The 20,863-nt window shown below is 50.2% G+C and overlaps 1 protein-coding gene across 8 annotated transcripts in view; it reads right to left on the reverse strand.

Moving 5' to 3' along the window:
- Smpd3 (sphingomyelin phosphodiesterase 3) overlaps positions 1 to 20,863 on the reverse strand; it is an 86,193-nt gene that overhangs the window by 14,451 nt on the left and 50,879 nt on the right. The window contains exons 1-2 of one of the 8 annotated variants that reach the window (XM_029532456.1): positions 15,526 to 15,550; positions 13,958 to 14,055 (exon numbers count right to left, since the gene is read on the reverse strand). The exons of 1 other annotated variant lie outside the window; for it this stretch is intronic. The gene's annotated coding sequence lies outside the window, so the exon portion shown is untranslated. Of the gene's footprint in view, positions 1 to 13,258; positions 13,284 to 13,957; positions 14,056 to 14,598; positions 14,705 to 15,525; positions 15,571 to 16,217; positions 16,399 to 20,863 lie in introns of those variants that run through there. 6 more of the 8 variants (XM_021220550.2, XM_029532457.1, XM_029532455.1 and 3 more) reach the window with 6 other exon arrangements.

The raw sequence follows: 20,863 nt of genomic DNA on the forward strand, positions 1-20,863 counted from the left end.
GCACTGTGGCAGGCTAGGGGGCACTGTGGCAGGCTGGAGGGCACTGTGGCAGGCTAGGGGGCACTGTGGCAGGCTGGAGGGCACTGTGGCAGGCTGGGGGCACTGTGGCAGGCTGGGGGCACTGTGACAGGCTGGAGGGCACTGTGGCAGGCTGGGGGGCACAGTGGGAGGTGGGCAGAACAACAAGGAAGCCTCATCCACGTGCAGCCTGCTCTGGCCATGACCTGGCTTCCTGGGCAACAGACAAAGCTCTGTGCTCTAGCCCACAGTGCCCTGGAAGAACCCCAGGCAGTGGGGACCCAGGCACAGACTGTTTGACCTGCTGAACAGTTTATCCAGTTATAGGGACTCTGGTAGTCCCCTAGACACTTGGAGAAGGTTCTTGGGGTTGTGTGGGCCAAAGTTTTATGAACTCTCCAGTTTGTGGTCCAAAATGCTCCCTTTAGGCAAAGCCAACAGACACCTAAATATATTCACCCTTGGTCTCAGGCTGTACTGAGTCACAGTAGTTTTGAGAGCAGCTCTGGTCACACCTACAATAGGCTGACAGGTATATTGACTATGCTGATTTTTTATGTCCATAAAGACAGGAGCCTTGTGTTTATCCGGCCTCCAAGGACCCACGATGCTCTTGAGGCGAACATCCTGGATGCTTGATCTGCATTTTGGTTCTGAGGCCAGCCAGGTACGTTCATTACGTTCGACACCACTTCTGCCCCTGACACCACAGCAGGTCTGGACCCAGACTCTCATCCTGCATCCTGGTCCTGCATTCTCTCCTCCCTCCCACGACCTCTATCACTGGAGCTAGAAACCTAGATATCCTTTATACTCATGTCTCATCTGTCCCTCAGAAACATCTCAGGATGAGCTGAGGACAGTGTCACAATTCACCAACTTTCTCCACACAGTGACTGGAGGGACACCTCCTCAGCTGGCCGGCCGGCTCCGCAGCCTGTCTGTCACCTGGCTATGTTCTCCTCCTGCTCACTCTGACAGTGGTACCAGGACCTCCCTCTGAGGATCTCCCACAGCCCTGCTTCTTCCCTCAGCATCTCCACAGCTCAGCTTAGACGCGAGCTTTCTAGGGAAGACTCTCCGTCACCTCCTTCCCCGGGTGGCTCAGGCAGGTTCGCGATGGGTGCTTGTGTCACAGAGCAGTGCCCTGCCGCTTGTGTCTCACGTGCTTTGGGATATGCCAACCTACCCAGCAGATGAGGGGCTCCGAGAGGGAAGGGGCTACACAAGGGTCCCAGGGTGAGGCAAAAGTGTCAGGTGCCTCAGAGATTGGATAAATGAACAGAGGTCTAGCATGATGCTGGTACCAGAAAGGAGGCAGCCATTCCCCGTCCTCCTGCCAGGACCCCTGTGATGTGGGGATTTCTACACAGTTGCCAGTGGCCCAAGAGCTTACACCAATCTTCTGAACCCCTGCTGTCCCCTCTGTACCTTTCAGGACTCCGCTGAGCGTTCTCTTCAGGGGACCTGTCCAAGGCATTATGTGACCACAGCCCTTCCCCACACCAGGCTATCACTTGGCCTTGAGCTATAGCTGTCTCTAGGATTCCCTCCTGCATAAGATCCATGAAGACCGAGTATGTCTGAAGCTAAGCCCTAGTTGTTGGCTGCTCTGATTGGGAATAGAAATAACAAATTCAGAAACAACGCAGTTAGGGAGTGAACAGACCGATGTGAGCGCCCACTCAGGAGAAGTCAGTCTCCCTGTAGTGAGGGTCAGGTGTGACCTGTGGGCAGTAACGTGGACATATGGACAAAGGATCAGAGAGGAGGTCTGTTAGCACCCCCAAGAGCCTCTGCAGTGTTCACGAGGTCGCTAAAACACCCCTGTGAGTCAGGCTCTGCTTCATCAAAGGCTTCCTGAGAAAAATGACCCATTCTGTCCCACTGTGTGGCTCAACCCTAATACTGGGTAATCAGATTGGGATCATCTATCGTCTGGGACAGGGCTTTAGGGGACAAGGTGAGAGAATCCATCTTCAGCTGCCCCTTGCTCCTTCCACTCTCGTTTCCAGCCCAGAAACCCTTAGGCAAAAAATCCTTTAGTCTGTAGTGATCTTTCTGCCAGTCCTGGGCTGGGCATGGACATGGTTTTGGTCTCCATTTGCAGGGTTGGTGAAGGGGAGGACCTGGGGTGGCAACTCCAGGAGCTCATGGGAATAACAATACCACAGTGATTTTCTAAAGTGAGGCAACCTTGAGTCCGTTGATCCTCCATGCTGCCACCCCAGGTCTAGCTACCCTGGGCCTCTTCTGCAAGACCCTTCTGGGTGCTGCCACCTGCTCTGCCCTGCCCTGGTTCCACTGTCTACACCCGGGAGCTGTGCTGCAGCAGACACAGAAGGGACTGCCATGGACGAGGCTGTTTCTAAAGCTCTAGATAATTATTCTGTCTCAGGGAAATGAAAGGCGGGTAAACAAACAGCACACATTAATTAGTCTGATCTACACTTTCCTCATGAAAGAGGAGCACTGCTGTTAAACACGAGAGGCTGGAAACTTCCCAGGGGTTTCAAGTGTTCAAGGGAGTGGCCGTGGAAGGACGTGGCTGTCCCAGGCTCACACAGTCCAGGCAGGTGCTCAGCCACACCCTGCTTATCTCCCTTTTTTCTGTGTGTACTGTCTAGGTGGGGTCAGGCATGTGTCTGTGACGGTCACAGGTTCTGACTTTGGACACAGGGCCCCATTCTCCCATCAGTCCCTCTTCTCTATTCCATGTCCTTGATCTGGTAGCTTTGCAAGGAAGACCTGTCATGGACATCTTTAAGGGGGCAGCAGGTTCCTCCAAGAGCTTCTGCACCTCAACCTCTTAGGTGGATCATTCATGGTTTAGGCTAAGAAGGGCAGTCACCCTTGGGTTGGTCCCCTTTGGAACTCCTAATAGGTTGTTTCCGGGGTTACTAGAAGCCATGTCTCTTCCCCTCCATACCATGGTTCATATAGCTGAGCTGAATACTCTCAGGCCCTCAGCCCTCAGGGCTTCTAGCAGGATCCCCGACCCCTTCATTATGAGCTGTGGGGTATGACTGGAAGGTGCCCTAAGACGGGACCCCTGGGAGCCAGCTTCTCTGGCCTAGATGTAGAAACCAGGCTTCCTCCTTTCCCCTGAGTTTCTTAGTCTTGCACACAGCCCGGGAGTCAGGCTAACCCAAGTCTCACCGTGGCACTGACCATGAAATTGGGTAGCAGTGCCTACCTCTAGGGCTACCATAAGGACTAGAGGGACCTGGCTGATGGCCTGGCCATTTCTGCTTCCTTCCCTCCATTTCCTGAGGTGTCTCACCTTCTCTCCCCAGTTTGTGTTTTCTGTATTGTTAAGGAGATGAACTGAGCCCACAGGACTTGCGGGACCCTGACTAAATCAGAGTGCCTTGGCGTCTTCACAGGTGCCACTCCCACTGTTTGGGCCAAAGCCAAAGTCTTCACTAACTTGCCCTCTCTTTGGCAGTGAAGACCGAGGGGACAGAGAGCTCTGTGGGTCACAGACAGATGCAAGAGGAGGAAGAACTTGGCCTAGGAATGGCTGAGAGCCCCAAAAAACCCCCAGTCCATGAGGAAGAGGGAAGGGAGGACATCCTCTGCAGGATCAGAAGACTGTAGCCCCAAGCATTTCCGGGTAGCCTGGGGCATCAAAAGCAAGTAAGTTCGGCCACTCAAACGGATGAACCTGCCCACACTGAAGACAAGCTGTGTGACTAGAGCGTGTTCCCGGAAGGGCACCATGGCTACTCAGATGCTGGTGCTAAACCAGGGTCTACCCTAGATAGTTCCATGTGGGCCCAGAAGCTGATCTCCCGTCACCAGTGAAGGGAATCCTGAGAAACGGCCCTGCCTGGGCACACTGTGGGAGGCAGGGCTGCTCCCAGTGACATCAGATAACCAGGCCACAGAACTGTTAACTGTGCAGAGTGGACCTGGTCGGCACACTGATGCACAGAACACACCTTACACAGGAGCTGCAAGGGGCCCGTGTGGATGCTGACTGTGAATCTGCGTTTCTCTGGCAGTGGGAAGGTGTGAAAGCCAGGTCAGTTCTGGGCAAAGCAAGTCCTGACCGTGTGTGGAAGCGATGCCGTCTCTGAGGGCATCTTTGAACTCTGGAGGGCTGTAACTGCTCCGTTTGGCATTGCCTGGGGTTTGTCCCTCTTTTACTACTGTGTCTTCTGATCCTCAGGCCTCCTGAGCCCTCTTTCTCACTATAAGCTTAGGGTCTTGGAGCAAAATATCCTAGAAGTCTTCGAGTCTAAACAGGAGCTAGACCAAGCCCTAGGTTCCAAAAGAAAGGCCTGTGGATCACTCCAATCCAATTACCCGAGTGTGCCTGCATTCACCAGGGGCTGTGAGATCAGGCCAGCCCATTCTGCCTAGATGCTGCTGTGCAGAAGTTGGCATGGCAACGTGAGCTCTGAGCTGCTGAAACTTGGAGTCAGCTCACTGCTAGGAGGACAGAAAGACATGAGAGACAGCTGCTTTTCTGAGTTGGGGGAGGGGTAGACATGCTATAACCCACGTTTGGGGTCTAGTGTAAACACACAGGCTGCAGCAGTGACTCCCTCAGACACAGGTAAATGCCTATTCATACTTCTTAATCTAAAGCGCCAGCTCCGCCACCTCCATCCTCCTGCCCAGCTTCACCTCTCTGGCTGGGGCAGACTCACTGCCCTGCCCCACTCCAAGGGGATATAACAGCCACACCAAGAGGCACCATAGTCCCCTGACATTCCTGACGATTCCAAGTGTTCTCTGGAACTCCTAACAGACCCCTTAGGAAATAAGTCTACATTTTCTCTGAGATGGATGACCACACTGAAAGCCTGCGGCTTCTAGAGCCTTCTCTGAGTATGAGTTCAGCCCAGAGGAAAACAGGCCTTAAGGCTAGAATGGAGAGGCCAAGTCTTTATTACACACTTGAGCTCTAATCTCTCTGCCTGAAGCCACACAGCCTGCAGACTTTCTAATTAGTGAGTCAGCAAATCCCCCTGACTTTGCACTGGTCGCTTTGACTGTTTCTGTCACTCACCACTAAAGACAATTTGTTTTATCTATGTACACCAGGTGTGTGATTTTTCTAAAGCTGAGTTTTTCTCAGCTGTGCATAACTCCCCTGCTGCCCCTAGCTGTGCATGGGGCAGAGTAGAGCTATCCTCTTGAGTCAAGGGGCCCTGCATGCCTCAAGGCATTTCTTGCAGCCAGCTAGTACTCTGAGCAGACAGAGCTTGCGGTCACAAGCTCTGAAACTATGGTGGATATCAGACAAGGTGACAGAGGGGTACCTTAGTTTCCTTTTGTATTAAATGTGGATGAAAATTCCTTGGGCTAGTTCAGCAGTTCTCAACTTCCCTAACATTGTGACTCTCCAATACAGTTCCTCATATTGTGGCAACCCCTTAACCATAACTTATTTTCATTGCTACTTCAAACTCTAATTTTGCTGTTATGAGTCATAATGTAATCCTGATATGTAGGATGTCTGCTATGTGACCCCTGTGAAAGGGACATTTGACACTCTCCCCCGACCCAACACCAAGGGATCTCGACTTGAGAACCGCTGGGCTCATTGGAGATGGCGAGCACTTCTAGCACTTAGTGCAGGGCCTGCCTTGCTTCTGTATTATCACTATATCACTACTATAACTGTGTTTCCCTTGCCTTAAAGAGCTGGGCTATAGTGCCTGCCTGCTTAGCATCTTTAAAGCCCTGAGCACAAAACAAAACAAGAAGGAAAAAAGAAAGGCTAAGATACACCCAGAAGCTTCCAAGTTGTCTCATGGTGTGGGTTGGCCTTACAGAAGGATACCTGCTCCCTGAAAAGACGCTGTGGGAGATGGGCAGGCTTGCCTCCTGTCAGGACTGAACTAGAGCTGTCTGTGCTGAGCTGCTTGTATAAGCCAGAGCCATTGGCTTCTGTAGAAGCCAAGTGCAGACCAAGGCTCCATAAATTTTTAAAAAAGAAACTTTCCATGGGAGTTGTGAATTCACAATGTGGCTTCTGAGCACAGGAGTGGGATGGGAGTGGCTCTCAGGCGTTCTTCCCACAGGCCAGCATGGGCTTTTCCATGACAGAATTCAGAGAGCCCAGATGAAGCCAGCTAGTGTGTGCTTGGAAAGCGCATCTCAGGCTAGCTCTGTGGAGGATGCGGGGGTGCTCAGCCAGCCTGGCCACTCAGTCTTCACTGCTTACCATTCCAGAGTTTTCCACTGATGGTCACAGAGGACACTGCTGGGGAAGCTGGGATGTAGCTGGATCCTAGGTCCTTGCCTGAGCCTCCTCTCCTCCCCAAGGTTCCTGAGATAAGGGGTAAGAACCTTCCTACACCAGACTCATTGCAGAAAGTTGGCTGAAGCAGAAGCCACGGGACTTGTAGCAGCCCCGTGCCCTTGTGAAGGCTGAGACCAGGATAGCAGAGGAGACTTGGGGCGAAGGCTTTCTCTGTGAGGAGGATGGGCTCTGAGACCACCCAGCTCACAGGCCTTTCCCCCACTAGGCCTCAGTGGGCAGAACTGGAGCAGACCTGATTCAGGGCTAAATAGCTGAGCATGTAGCAAGCCTGAGCCTATGTCCTCTGGAGTTCTGAGCGGCTGCATGCTGGAGCCTGGGTCTGAATCCAGACTTAAGAACAGTCCCAGTAGGGGCACTTGGAACTCCCTAGCAGGCCACGGACGGTGTTGTCTTCAGAGAGTTCTGGGGAATCCAGTGTGTGAGAGGAGCTACTTAGCTGAGAAACTGCCAAGGAAATACCAGCACGCCCTACCTGTACCAGGAGTCTCTCTTCTGGCGCAGTGACAAGAGTAGCCCCCAGATCTCTCAGACCCTGTGGCCGAGGCCTCTCTCTCAGCAGACTTCCTGCTCTCTGACACAAAGGCTGTTATCAACGGCTTGAGAGCCAAACAGGCCAAAGACTATACTTTGCCTCCGAAGAAACAGCAGCATGTTTCCTGGAGGAGGAGACTTGCTGACATCCTCCTGAAGGACCATTCCATATCCAGCCCAGATTTTTTCTGTGCCAAAAACCATTTAACAAACTGTGTCCCAGAGAAGGTATGCAGCGATTAACCAGTAAGCAAATTAAATCAGTTACACAGCACATAGCAACCTTCCTACAGCCCCAGGCAGCTGAGCCTGCGTGTCACTCTCTGCTGAGGGTCGAAGGACTTTTGTCTCGGGCCCTTTCAGAGACTTATGACCTCTGGCCACTGTTATATTCAGAGACTCCTTCTGCATAAGCCAGTATAGAAGCCCATGACTCCAAGAGAACAGACTATATTCCCTCCCCTTGAGAGGATGCACAGAATAACTAAGAGCCGCTTGCTTGCACAGGACCCATGTGCGAGGCTGCTCAGTGCCCCAGTCTATACCCCTGGAAGGGAGAGGAGGGCTGCTGGAGTTTCTTAAGACTTCCAGCCAGTCATCTGCCCGCAGCAAAGCAGAGAGGAGCTCATGGGTTCTGTGGTTCTTCTGTGCTCTTCATAAGTACTGCCACTTCCCCATCCTCAGCATCAAGCGTCTCCAGGGGCTCTGGGTTTCAACTGTGTCAACTGGTCAACCGGTCAACTCACGGTGGCAGTGACTCTGTCTGTACCTGCTTTTGGCTATTGAGCTCTGTACTTCACTTTTTGTTTGTGTATTGTTTTATATATACATGCTTGTATGTGTGAATGTATATGTGTATGTGGTGTGTGTGTGTGTGTGTGTGTGTGTGTGCGTGTGTGCACTTTCTCACCTGTGTGGGTGTGCTTGCCCATCACTGTAGGTATGGAGGCCGGAGATTGATATCATTTCTTCCTCAGTCATTTCTTATTTTTTGAGTCTGGAGTTCACAGTTCTAGCCAGGCTGGCTGGCTGGTGAGCCCTCAGACCTGCTTGTCTCTGTCCCCCGAGTACTGGAGTTACAGATGTGTGCTGCCATACCTGGTTTTACATGGTAGACTAGCTAGTTCTATGTCAACTTGACACAAGCTAGAAGCATCTGGGAAGAGGGAACCCTAATTGAGAAAATGCTTCCATAAGATCCAGCCATAGGCTAGAGAGATGGCTTGGCAGTTAAGAGCACTGACTGCTCTTCCAGAGGTCCTGAGTTCAATTCCCAGAAACCACAGGGTGGTTCACAACCACCTGTAATGGGATCCAGTGCCCTCTTCTGCTGTGTCTGAATATAGCTACACTGCACTCATATGCATTAAATAAGTAAACAAATCTTTTTCTTTCTTTCTTTCTTTTTTTTCTTTTTTTTTTTTTTTAAAGATCAGGCCATAAGCAAGACTGCAAAGCATTTTCTTAATTGATGCAATTGATGGGGGAAGAGCCCAGCCCATCATGAGTTGTGACACCCCTGAGTTGGAGAGAGGAGGGTTTATTAGACCTATATATTCTAAGTCACAGTCCACTGGGGGAAGCCAAGGCAAGAACTCAACCAGGGTTGTCTGGTTGTCAACTCCAAGTTTAGGTCTCATACTAGCACAGCGGTCATTTAAAACACAGAGCCAGGACCCAAGCCCTGCTTGTTTTTTGAGACTGAGGTTTTTGGTTTTGCTTTTTTTTTTTTTTTGGAGACAGGGTTTCACTGTAGCCCTGGCTATCCTGCAACTCACTTTGTAGACCAGGCTGCCCTCAAATTCACAGAGATCTGCCTACCCCTGCCTTCTTAGTGCTGAGACTAAAGGCATGCACCACCACTGCCCTGTCTAAGATGAGGTTTTAATGTTCTAGAATATTGTTACGTAGCCCAGGCTGGCCTCCAGCTCACAGTACTTACTTACTGAGTACTTCTGACAGAGAGTGCAGGAGTCTTGGCTCTGGCTGCAGCAGTTCTGTGTACATAGATTGCTAGTGTGGATGAACTAGATTGCTACACAGCAATGACTTCTTAAGGGACTGGGCGTGCTTTACTTTGGTAAAAGTCTAGGCGAACTTTTCCCTTTGTCCAGACATCTCTCCAAGGTTGCATTTCCCGTCCCCTTGCGAGACAGAGCACTTGACAGCAGGTGTCAGAACTCCCATGGAGTTCTCTCCTTCTGCCACATAGACCTGCAGTGTTGGAGATTATAGCTACTCCTTCAGCCAGGGCCCCAGATCACCTCTATGTAACTGGACTAATAAAGCACCTTTCTTTTTATTTTTCCCCCTGGTTTTTCAAGACAGGGTTTCTCTTTATAGTCCTGGCTGTCCTGGAACTCGCTTTGTAGACCAGGCTAGCCTCGAACTCAGAAATCCGCCTGCCTCTGCCTCCCAAGTGCTGGGATTAAAGGCGTGCGCCACCACGCCCGGCTGCATCTTTCATTTTTACATAGGGTTTCATACATCCTCGTCTGGCTTTGACCTTACTATGTGGCCAAGGATAACCTTGAACTTCTGATCTTCCTACTTGAACCTCTTAGATATTGGGATTTCAGGCGTGAGCCACCACAGTCTGTTTCTATAATTGTAGGGATTGAACCCAGGCCTTCACACCTGGTAGACCAGCACTCTACCTTCGAGCTATAGCCACAGCCCCAGACAGCTTCTGATGATAACCACAGCATTGGTCATCCCATATTGATCAGCAGAGGAAGACAAGGTTTTCTGTATAATCAGACTCCCTGCTTGACTCCAGAACGCAGCCTTAATGAGTGACAGGCTTTGGTTCCTAGGACTACATCCAGATCTACCTCTGGACTCCACTTTCTTCATCCCCATTTCAATGGTGATAGTAATGTCTCTCTGCTCAGACGCCAGGCTAGGAGGAGGCCCACTGTCCCATCACTCATTCCTTCACTGTCCACTTCTGCTTTGTGCCCAGATCCTCTGGGACTACGAGGCACTGGGACTTTTGAGCCTTAAGCTTTTCATTTTTAATGGAGATTTTCTGCTCAGTGAGAAACAGTTTGACATCAGTAGACAAGAAATCCATAGACTCAGAGAAGAAAATTCATGTGAATGGATAGAAACCTCTATAAGAGGTTGATCTAGGGGCCAGCAGGGCCTGCCTACAGAAGACAGCCAGGAAGCAGCAGGATCAGGTACTCACAGATGTTGGGTGTGGCCAGATACTGTGGGGTTAGTTAGTACTGTTGGACAGCAGACAGGGTCAAGGCAGCGAAGTTAAACAAGGAACTTGGGAAGCAGAGTCAGATATGATTTCTGCAGGTGTTTAGTGAGAGATGCTGGTGACCAGGCATGTATGGAAAGCGCAGGCGTCCTCCAGAGGGTGTGCAGATGGGAGGGTGCTGGGTATTGATTGGGCAGGGCAACCCGTGAGCAAGAGAGAGGCAGGTAGAGCAAAGAGATTGAGAACTGAGTATGGACACAAGAGAGATGGAGCCACACAAGAGCCACTCCTGCCTCCCAAGGCCACCCTTTTAGTGACCACAGTGACTGCTTACAGGCAAGAAGGAGACAGACACAGCGAAGATCGGCTCTGGACTGTGGGCAGGAGAGTACGCTTCTGTTCCCAATGAGTCCCCTTGAGTGGTCTGCTTGCCTTGTTTTTACTTTTTATTTTATGTGGATGGGTGTCCTGCCTACATGTATGTCTGTATGCAGTATATATGTCTGATGCCTTGGAGGCCAGAAGAGTCGCTGGCTCTCTGGAACTGAAGTCACAGATCGTCGCGAGCTGCCATGCGGGGTGCTGGAGAGTAAACCTAGGTCCTTTGGCAGAGGAACTAATGCTCCTAACTTCTGAGGCAGCTCTCTGAGCCCCGGGTTGTTTAGTTTAAAGATAGTACATCCACATGTAGCTTAGGTTAACCTACACAACCATTCACCGTGTGCTGGTGCTATCCAGAAAAAAGCTGCCCTCTCGCTGGCTGAGGGAGTGAATGATAGCCCAGCTTGAGGCTCACTCCCATCCATACAGAAGAGGTGGGGGCAGCGTCTCTGGGTGGACTTGCTGGTAAGTTTTCAAAAGAAAATCTCCGTAAAGACATTAGCACTAATGAAAACACCATTCATGCAGTTTGGGTCAGAATCGCTTTAAGAAATAATCCCAGGACACTGGGTGTGGTGACACACACACAGTCTCAGCGCTTGGGAGGCAGAGGCAGGAAGGCTTAGGCTAGCCTCAGCTACAGAGTGGTGGGACCTTGTTTCCTACAAACAGCAGTAAAAATTAGATCCAGGGGCTGGAGACGTGGCCCAGTGATTGGGTGCTTAGCATGTTCAAGACCTTGCTCAGGCAGGAAAAGAAAAGGCAGGAGAGAGGAAGAGAGGACTAGACTCCGAGGCTTTCCGCTCCTTGATTTGTTTCCTTCTTTTCTGCTCCTGGTCCCTTGTCACCGTGCTTCTTGCCCTCTCCCTGCTCTCACAACTGTCCCCCCTGAGAGCTCTGTGATGCTGCCCTGACTCTTAATGCCAAACTTCCCCCTGTCTCTCTTCAAACCTCTCAGGTGACTCCTCATGGGACAGCCAGCACAGGTGCCTCGTGACCTTTGGCCCCATCTATTTGACTGACAGTTCCCCTTCAGGTTCATTAGTCCCCTTGTTTTCCTAACACCAGCGCTGCCTCTCACGGGTTCACTGAGCAATCGTCCTCTTCCATATCCTGCCTCCTCTCAGAAGCCCACAGCCCTGCTTCTGGGGCCCTGGAGCTGGATTACACAGCCATGCCCAGCCACCTCTCCTGCCACAGACCACAGCAGCCTCCCCTGACTTCCCCGCACCTCGCCCCTTCCTCTGGCTCGCCTGCTCACTGCTGGGATCTTTCTGAACTACACAGTAGACCACACTGCTTCCTCTAAAGCCCTTCAGTGGCTCCTGCTGATGCTCCATCTACTTAGGGGAAGGCAGGCTCTGCCTAGCAGACCTGAGCAGTTTCCCATGATGCCTTTGCGGGTATGGTTGCCTCAGTCCTCATCTGTGCAGAAGGATGTGGCTCCCGCAGAGGTCAGCCTCCAGAGCAGAGTGACGGTCCTCTGTCAAGTCTCGGCCAGCCCCTACCTATGGCTCCCAAGATCACTGTGGACCTTTGATCTGCCTAAAGCAAACGTATCTGTCTTGGCAGTTTGTTGTTTTTGTGCAACTTTGCAGTCTGTACACCAGAAAGGTGACCAGCCCCCGTCACAAAGATTTGACCAAAGGGCTCTGGGATGGAGCAGTCTTGAGAGCAAGAGAAGGGCAAGATGAACGGTGGCACAGGACCAGGGGCAAAGAGCAGAGGAATTGAGCAAACGAGAGCCCTTATAGAATTCCCTCCCAGCCCCCACTTCCTGGCTGCCTTTCTTTCCTTCCTTTCTGACTGGAGGTTCAGGCTATGTCAGCACATCCCATACTTTTAAGCAAGTGGGGTCTGGTAGGTTGTTTCTTAGGACCTGAGGACCAAGGAGGGCCTTGCCCACTAGGCGATCTTCCACTCCTCTCAGAGGAAGAAGGCACTGTTTTCTAACTCTGAGGCCCAATAAGGAGCGAGGTCAATGCCCCCACCCCTTCCCCCACCCCTGCCTTCAGTGTTTAGTTCTACCATCTGCCCCTAGCTGTGTGGCTGGTAGGAAAGTAACAGGAAGCCTGCTGCCTGCCTGACAGGGGCAACCCTGTGCACCCTGAACCTTGAACCACGGCCAGAATGGCTTCAGCTCCTCAGAGTCCAGCTCCTGCAGTCACTCTGGACCTAAGACTTCCTCCCCTCCCCTTCCTTTCTCTCTGTATGTTGAGATGGGGCACAGCCAAGAACCAGGATTCGGTAAAGACCTGAAGGAGACTGGAAATGAGCAGAGAAAGCAGAAATAATGGATCTGCCTTTTGGGACGTGTGAATAGTTGTCCAGCACCTTCGGAGAGTGTGTTCTTATCACTAAGTCAGTACTTCAGTCACCCCAAGTGGGTACAGCTGACCCCACTGTATAGATGAGGAAACTGATTCAGAGAACTAAATGGCACTTCCTGGGAGGTAGCAGCTGAATCATTTGACTCGTTTCCCTTCTCTCTGCTGATAAGCAAACATCTTCAGACCCACTCAGTGCCGGTGATCTTACATCAGCCTGAGTCCCCGGGGAAGAATACCATCATTCCTAACCTGTCTGCTCTGTCCTCCCTGTGTGCACATGATAAGATCCCTGCCTTGTTTTATTCTCCCAAAGGTTCTGTCCATCAATGACTGGGTCCCTAATACAGTCTCCAGTGAGCTTTCTCCCTTCCTGGCTTTATCGGGTCCACTTAACATTTTTTCATACTATCACCACTACTTGGGACCCTAACTCTCCTTGCTCCTGGCCTGGTGACCTTGGCAGCCCAGAAAAAAACACTGTCAGTCGCTGGGAAGGGTTCTTACAGTGGTCTTCTGCTTGTCTCTTGGCCCGAGGTTCTTGACTCTAGGGATCACTTTGGGTTCCTAGTGTCCACTTTTATCCCTGGATTCTGAGCGCTCAGTGGTTTGGTTCTCTCTGAGTCACCTCTAAAGCTTCTGATAAATATTGCCAAACTGTTTTCTACCAGTGTCAGTTCACTGATCTTTGAGACGGATTATTTCACAATACCCTTACCAATTCTGGGTTTTAGAGTTAAAAAAAACATTGTTACTCAGTAGTTTGGCGCACAGTGATATCTGGTTACATTGTCCAGGATAACGTCCCTCTCCCCTCAAGTGCTTTTCTTCACACTTTCTCTGCAGGCCTGGGAGTGCGGCCACTCCCCCTTCAGACTGTCCCTGCCCTCCACAGGAGGGCAAGCCCTGCATAGCCTCTTACCCCAGAGTCATCAACTTCAAATGTTTTAAGGGAACAACAGAAGTTTTTTTTAACTGATTTCACCTAGCACCTCTTTATATAATTTTTATAATATGTATTTTTATATTAGCTCATAGCCCATTGCCTGGAGTGGTCTCTGTAAGCTCCAGGTCAGTCTGGGCTACATACTGAGACCCTACGTACAACCCAAAACTAGAAAGAAAAAGCAGTAACACAAAGCAAAACAGGTACCCTTGAGGCATGGTCTAGAGTCTACTTCCTGGAGTTCCAGAAGTCTGTCTTACCTGAGGAGGGACCACTTGGGCCTTGTGTCCTTGCCTCTGGAGACAAGAGGTCCAGGCAATCAGGACCTGAAAGGGTGATGAGCCATTCCCAGTGGTGACTGGAACAAGACAGCCACACAGGTGAGCACGGTACAAAGACCTCACCAGAAGGTGCTGCCACACCCCCTCACCAGGAGGTGCTGCCACACCCTCACTGTCGCCTGGACTTGGGTGTGAGTATCCTAACAGAAGTGCAGCCAGAGGGGATGAGGGCGGGGTTTAGGCAACAGAAAGTGAGGAAGATTGACAGGTGGGAAGGGCTCCAAGTGAGATGGATGACCCTTCCACGTGGGCTGCTGCACCCAGGCAAGCCCTTGGTGTGCAGGTTAAAAGGGGCGCAGCAGAGAAGCAAATTCAATGTCCTGCTGTGGGCCGGGAGTTGCTCTGGTAGGTGAAGCCATAACAATCAGGACCCTCTCTGGAAGCTTTGTGTAATCTCTGCCTCCCAGGGATAGTGGGGTGGGGGCGCAGGAGAGTGCCCTGAGGCCAAATTTGATCAGGAAAGGGTTGGTGGCCACCTTGGCTGGAGTTCAGGAAGAAAGAAGGGTTGTGAGGAAGAACCAGAGGGATTTGTAGCAGTTAAGAGAGAAAGATGGACATACCAGCAGAAGGAAGGCTGAGCGGGTCCACGACCTTGGAGGGTACAATTGGGAGGGTATTCTGGGAGTGGAGGCCTTTGGACATGCTTACCTATACCACCTCAGCTTTCCCAGCCCGGGGACTGTGGCCCTGTGCCCTAGGGGAGGTGTCCTCTCTTTTATAGGTCCGGCTCTTGGCCTCCAGCTCCACCGGGGCCTCATGTGAGAACCACGCCCCCCCGAAACACTGGCCAATCCTTGGCTGTCACCACCTATGCCTCAATTGTGGTCTATCAAGCTCATCCATCCTGTACACAACCTTGCAAGAGAAGCTCTCCTTTTGTCTTCCTCCTCCTCCACCTCCACTGTTCTGCTCTGTCTTAAGCCCCTGTGTCATCCGCACAACCTGAGAAGGGTTACCACATTTCTTAGAGACCCCTGTCATTGAATGAATCTGACACCTGAGACTGAATTCATCTTTTCTTGGAAGCACTGGTAGGAATGTCTTATAGTTTAGCTCCCCCTGGGTAAGATATAAGCTCCAGAGAAAACCTGCTTCCTCTCCAGCTATCTGTCCAGCCGGTGAAGGTCTTGAGCAAGTCTTTTAACCTTTGAGCCTCCAACTCCGCCCCCCGCCCCTGGAACACCGAGGGATGATGCAGGGTCTTGGCTCCCCATGGCTAGCATCAAAGGAACATCTCGACTTGTCTATTCCAGAGCAGGGTGGGAAGAAAGAAGCCCATAGTTCTAGGTTCCATTCAAGGCGACTCTGGGTTCTCCAGAGACTCTAGTCCCCAAAGGCCTAGTACCCTGGCCTTTTCTGTCAGAGAGATGACCCTGCCCCAACCCTATCCTCAGGACTTCAGCCCAGTGGAAACTGAGAAGTTGTCTTGCTGACCCGGCCTCTTGGAGGAGACCCTGACCCCTAGCCTTGGAATCCTGCCTTCTTACCCTCGACAGGTGGGAGATTCAAGAACACGGGCCAGCACTCCTCTGTAAGTGATCTTATAGGAGTCAGGCCCCACCTGACCCACGGGAGCCTGTGTGACTCTCGGCCTCCACTGCCCTTTGGGCCGTCCTTCCCAAGACATCAAGGCAGTCAGGACCTGAAAGGAGATGAGCTAACCAGAGTGGTGGCCCAAACAATCTCTGCAACTCAAGATGGCCACGGCGGGAGGCGCTCACTCCAGTCTCTCAGTACTGTGCCTGTCCTGTAGCCTTTGACCTCCTACAGTTTACCAAATTGTCCCCCGCCAACTGCATAGCTCCTTCAGTCCCAAAATTCCCTGCCCGTATTTTCCAAGTAGAACTAAATGACAAGAGTTGGTTCTAGGAAGGGGTTTCTGAAGGGAAATGAAATCTTGGTAACCTTGACATTTACAGGACCCCTTTTCAAAGAGAAAACTCTATGAGATAATCAATATTCTGAGCCAGACCTTGTTTTGTAATGTGTTCTCCCCTGCCCATTCACAAACTACACCCTTTCTTCCTCTTTGAAAATAGGGTCATATCAAGTCAGGTAATAGAAATGGGAACAATCAAATCAGAGCCTCCCTCTGCCAACTACATCCCAACATACTCCCAGGTAGGGGCAGAATCAGTTCTTGCCCCAACCCCCCTCAGCGACATCATTCAGTACGCACCGGTTGGAAATGGCATCAGTTGGAAGTGGTGAAACCGAAGGACCTTTCATCCCTGGGTGAGTGAAGCAGGCTGCACTACTTTCCTGTTTCTGGAAGCCGGCTGTGTCTGGCTGGGAGTCAGGGCCTCTAGCTTAAATAGGCAGCGGTAGCAGGGCAGGGCAGGCCCTCGAGCAGGGGGAGGCATGAAACAAGGGCCATTTACCCAGCACAGCAAAGCAGGGGCCTAGGAGCCAGCAGTGGTCCAGACATGCGCCTGCCTGCCTGCCTGCCTGCCTGTCCACAGGTGGCCTGGAGCCCACAGGCCCTCAGACCACAGACCGGTACCTGAGGTGACCTTTGATGGATTTGTAGCTCCAAGTGAGACTACGGTCCCTGGAGGCTCCAAGTGCGGTCAGGTTCCTGGACGCCTCTGCCTCTCCTGGACAACAAAACCAACTGGAGTTGAATGGGCTATTCCCTAGAATCACCAGCAGCTCAGGCAGGGTACCCTCTCCCAAGTGACAGCTTGTACTTTTCTGAAACAAAGGTAACTCTAACTTCACGTCTACAGAATGATGCCCTCAACAGCAGGGCAAGGAGAAAGGCAGGCACTGGCAGCCTGTGTGTGTGTTTGGTTGAGGCTGTGGGGGGCTGAGTGTGCAGAAGTGCCCAGAGCAACTCCTAGAAAAATGCTAGAGCGGAACACCCACTTCACGCCTCAGCAGTGTCTGGAGAACTCTGTGGGGAACTGAGAGTCCACTTGGTTGATTCAATTTGGTCTTCTGGTGAGCTGAGGCAGTACTCCTACTGCAGTGAATGGAGGCTAGACCATCAGCTAACAGGAAATTACGACAAAGCAGTAGTTCATTTGTTATTTTATGCTGGTAACATTTCTATCCTTAAAAGTACAAGTAAGCCAGGCGTGGTGGAGCATGCCTTTAATCCCAGCACTCGGGAGGTAGAGGCAGGCGGATTTCTGAGGCCAGCCTGGTCTACAAAGTGAGTTCCAGAGAAACCCTGTCTTGGAAAAGAAAAAGAAAAAAAAAGTACAAGTAAATTTGTTAATAAATACTTGAAGTCACATATATGAACTCTTCCTTGATGGGAAAATTTTGAGTTAGAAAATACTAACTTCGGGGCTGGAGAGATGGCTCAGTGGTTAAGAGCACTGACTGCTCTTCTGAAGGTCCTGAGTTCAAATCCCAGCAACCACATGGTGGCTCACAACCATCTATAATGAGATCTGATGCCCTCTTCTAGTGTGTCTGAAGACAGCAACAGTGTACTTACTATAATAATAAATAAATCTTTAAAAAAAAAAAAAGAAAATACTAACTTCTGGGCAGTGGTGGCGCACGCCTTTAATCCCAGCACTTGGGAGGCAGAGGTAGAGGCAGAGGCAGGCAGATTTCTGAATTCGAAGCCTGCCTGCTCTACAGAGTGAGTTCCAGGACAGCCAGGGTCACACAGAGAAACCCTGTCTCAAAAAACAAGAAAGAAAAGAAAAGGAAAGGAAAGGAAAGGAAAGGAAAGGAAAGGAAAGGAAAGGAAAGGAAAGGAAAGAAAAGGAAAGTGGACGTTGTACATCGTGGTGCGCACTAGGCTCCGCACCACGATGTACAACGTCCTTCCTTCCTTCCTTCCTTCCTTCCTTCCTTCCTTCCTTCCTTCCTTCCTTCCTTCCATCCTTCCTTCCTTCCTTCCTTCCTTCCTTCCTTCCTTCCTTCCTTCCATCCTTTTATTTTGTTATCTGTTTTTGTTTTTGAAACAACATTTCTCATTGTGGAGCCCTGGCTGTCCTGGAACTCTCTGTATACCAGGCCGGCATCACAGAGATCCTCCTGCCTCTGTCTCCCAGATTCTGGGATTAAAGGCATGCACCACTACCTAGCAAGATCAGTGTTTCTTTAAGAGATACTGCCAAATATTCACAACCAATGAAGGCTTGTGGAGACTCACAGAGAAGGCAGCTGTCTATAAGCTAGGAAGAAAGTCCTCACTGAATCCACCAAACCTTGATCTCAGGAGTATGAGAAGATAAATAAATACCATTTGTTTAAGTCACCCAATCTGTGGTGCCTTTATGGCAAGGGAAGCCGACTGATCCCAATGGGTGGGACTAAGGGGTACCCAGCTGGGTAGCTAGGAAGACATTCTGAAGTTTCCCACTTCAGGCAATTACTATTACAGTTGCTCCCCACCCAGGGGTTGGGTAAGCATTGTACAGCATTTATGTGTGTGCTAGGTGACAATAAGACTCAGAGCTGAAGTCTTGACTGGAACAGAAATGGGGAATTATTCGAGTATAGATGAAGTCTTTGGAGTGACAACATTTTGTCAGATCATTTCTTCTTTCTTCTTTACTTGGCTCATTCTAATTCTAATTCTTGTTACATAAGATAGCTTTTGTCCTCTACACCTTTATAAAGGCAGACATCCACCTTGGCTTTAAACACCTTCACTGTGTACTAATCCATCCCGGTCCCTCTACTTGACTATTTCCTATTTTACAGATCTGATCTTGTTCGGGATCCTAAATGAGTTAACACCCACATGTTAAAATCACCTTGTCCCCTGAGCCCATTGTTTCTTCAGTATCTGGGGTGTATAATCTCTTGTCACTTTACTCAGTTTGGGGGGGGGAGCTTCTCTTCCTTCATTTCAACTTAATAGATAATTTACAATTCAAGATTTTAGCTCTAAAGTGTTCCTTCCTTCTCAGAGTTACACTTGAAAGGCACCATGGGCGGTCTTTAGGTCTCTGGAGGAGGCATGTTGGTTATTCCCCTCCCCGGCCACCCCTGCCCCTTGCTGAAGGCTGCATGCCTTGGGCCTCCCTCTATGCTCAGTTTAGCACTACGGTACCACCTCCCATTTTCCCCACTCAGTTATTTGCTCCCATTTTTTACGTTTTGGGTTTGATGTGTGCCTTCACCCCAGCACCTCTGAGTCCTTTGTTCTACTGTCTCCGTTTCCTGTCAATCACTCCTTCCAGGTGCTCTCAGCTCCTCCATGTTTCCACATCGGGATCACAGCCATTGTCTTTTTGAACTGTTCATCTTTGTATCTTTGTGCTTTTTTCTTTCTTTCTTTCTTTCTTTCTTTCTTTCTTTCTTTCTTTCTTTCTTTCTTTTTCTTTCATTTGGTCTTTCTAAGTTGTTACCAAGTTCTTTCTATTTGTTCCCTCAGATCTTTGAGAATCCATGTTTTTGGTCATTTGGGGGTTTGTTTGTTGAGACAGTCTATCTCTAGCTCAGGAGGCAGTCTTCCTGCCTTACAGGTGTAAGCCACCCCACCTGGCTCAGATTGCATCGCTTAGAAGCTAAATTAATTGAGATTTACTGAGGGCCTGCTGTAGACAGATGCTGCTGCGTACTGGTTAGCATTTGTAGCAATCCGGTTCACTTCCAAGTTTAGGGCAGCGACACCCAGAGACGTGAGTTAGGGCTGCTTGCTGGCTAAATAATTTATTTGTTCTGTCTGGTTCCTAAATAGAGTGGGAAGGCTTTCAGCTATGCTCTCTGTACAATAGGCACACTTTTCCTTTTTCTTTCTCCCTTTCATTTCCTTTGCCTTCCTTTTCCAAAACTTCCCTCAATAAAGACAGAGAACTCTAGAGGAATCCAGGCAGAGTTAGAAACAGCGAGAATGAGGGAGTTAGGTGGCCTCAGGTGGACACAGAGGTGATGTATCTTATGACTAAGGCTTGTCCTATTGATCTTTCTCTGGTGCGTTTGAAATGACCCTTTGTTTTGAGTTCCTGCTCGAAGGGCTGTAACACAGGAGAGGTCCCCGGGGTGTGACTCACTCCATCAGCCCTGAGTGGGAAATGCGTTTTTTTTTTTGTTGGTGTTGTCGTTACTCAATGGGGATGGGATAGAAAAGGGTGAGACACCAGAGGAAGAGTTGGCAGACAGCACTGCTCCCCTCCCCCACCCTGCCCCCACCCCCAGCATCCTTCCAAAGTCCACATTGGGTGAGCAACTGATTAGTTGTGTTCCTTGTTTTCTGAGTCTGAGATCTCTCTGTTTGGAGGGCAAATGGAGTCTGGTTGAGAGGAAGGTCTCTCTGGCCCTCTGTTCCCAAAGAACTCCAGCGTGGCCTCATTTCACACTTCTTGGGAGCCAGGTTTTCAAGTGACAGATTGATTGCTGTATGGGTGGTTACCAAAAAAGAATCTATTTTATTAGCTGTTTGTCTTGCAAAGTGAAATCGTTTTTTTTAAAAACCTTATCAAAATGTCATTAACCCAAAGGTTAGAATGTGCCCTCCAGCTCAGTTCTGCAGTTCTCAGACCTGCCCTGTCATGGTCTAGCCCAAGCCAGTCAGGACAGGTGAGCTTAGGCCTGGCCCCCTCAATCAATGGCTAACATACCTTTTAACTGTTGTCTTTTTCTTTTCTTTCTTTCTGTTTTTTTAGAACACAAAGGAAACAAAGTCTAGAGATTCATATACTGGAGAGAACGTGGACAGGAAATTTGTCTTTTCTGTTTGAGGAAGGAAAAGAAAATATCTCACCTACTCAATTTTTTTTTTTTTTTTCAGATTAAAAATTAGAAACTGCCGGGCGGTGGTGGCGCTCGCCTTTAATCCCAGCACTCGGGAGGCAGAGGCAGGTGGATTTCTGAGTTCGAGGCCAGCCTGGTCTACAAAGTGAGTTCCAGGAC

This window comes from Mus pahari, chromosome 20 (genome assembly GCF_900095145.1).
Source record: "Mus pahari chromosome 20, PAHARI_EIJ_v1.1, whole genome shotgun sequence".
NCBI classification, from domain to species: Eukaryota; Metazoa; Chordata; class Mammalia; order Rodentia; family Muridae; genus Mus; species Mus pahari.